Consider the following 1,182-nt stretch of genomic DNA (forward strand, 5'->3'; position numbering starts at 1 on the left):
AGCTAACTATTCACGAGCACAGCAAAAAGGGTAAAGACCCCCTTCGGTCATGAATGACCATGGGATTGCACCTAGAAAGATACCCTCCAAGGCACAAGTCCAGGCTGTTTATGGAAGACCAGCAATCACTCTTGCTTACCAGTCTCCCCATCTCCATACCACCAATGTTATCCAAGGGAAAGGCAAAGGCTGATACAGCTTGGCACCAGTGATGTCGCAGCTCACTTCTACAGCTGAGTGAACTGGAGTAACGTGAAATAAAGTGTCTTGCTCAAGAACACAACACGCAGCCTGATCCGAGAATCGAACTCACTACCTCATGATTGTGAGCCCGACGCTTTGGCCACAGAGCCATGCGCCTCCACCACAGCACACTCGATATTAATTGAACTGTATAGCGCCTCTGTAACTTGCACTAATCACGGGGTAGACATCTATCATTGTACTCATCTTCCACAAGCCCTTCATCCGAGTCACCTCGAGGGCAGTTTCCGTCCTCACAGCCCTTGCCCTTATCCTCTCTGTCTTTTATTTTTTACGTGCTTCAGTCATTTAACTGTGGCCACGCTGGGGCACCGCCTTGAGGAATTTTAAGTCAAATTAATCGACGCCAGTACGGTTTTTTGTTTTGTTTTGTTTTGTTTCTTTTTACAGCTGATACTTATTTTATTGACCTTTTTTGCTGAATAGCTAAGTTATGCGGGCATAAACACACCAACACTGGTTGTCAAACGGTGGTGAAGGACAAACACACACACACACACACACACACACTACATTGATATAAAAATAGATTTTTTTGCAATAGAAATCGGTTTAGCAACTTATTTGGGGTGGGGGTGGGGTAACTAATTCTTTGAGTCATCCTGTATTTGTAATAATGCTGAAGGATGTGACAAAGTGTTGAGGCGGTGGAGCGGTGTGGTGATGCGATATGGTGTTGGTGTGGTGAATTGGTGCAGTGGTGCTAGTGGAGAGTGGGGTGGGGTGTGGAGAGTGGGGATGGATGGGTGGAGTAACGGGATGAATGAATACGTGGGGCGAATGAGGTGAATGGGTGCAGTGGATGGGTGAAGTGCCGAGGTGGTGGAAGTGGTGGTGGAGGTGATGGTGGAGGTGGTGATGGTGGTGGTGGTGATGGTGGTGGTGATGGTGGTGGTGGTGGTGGTGGTGGTGGTGGTG

Source organism: Octopus bimaculoides, chromosome 23, assembly GCF_001194135.2.
Source record: "Octopus bimaculoides isolate UCB-OBI-ISO-001 chromosome 23, ASM119413v2, whole genome shotgun sequence".
Lineage (NCBI taxonomy): Eukaryota > Metazoa > Mollusca > Cephalopoda > Octopoda > Octopodidae > Octopus > Octopus bimaculoides.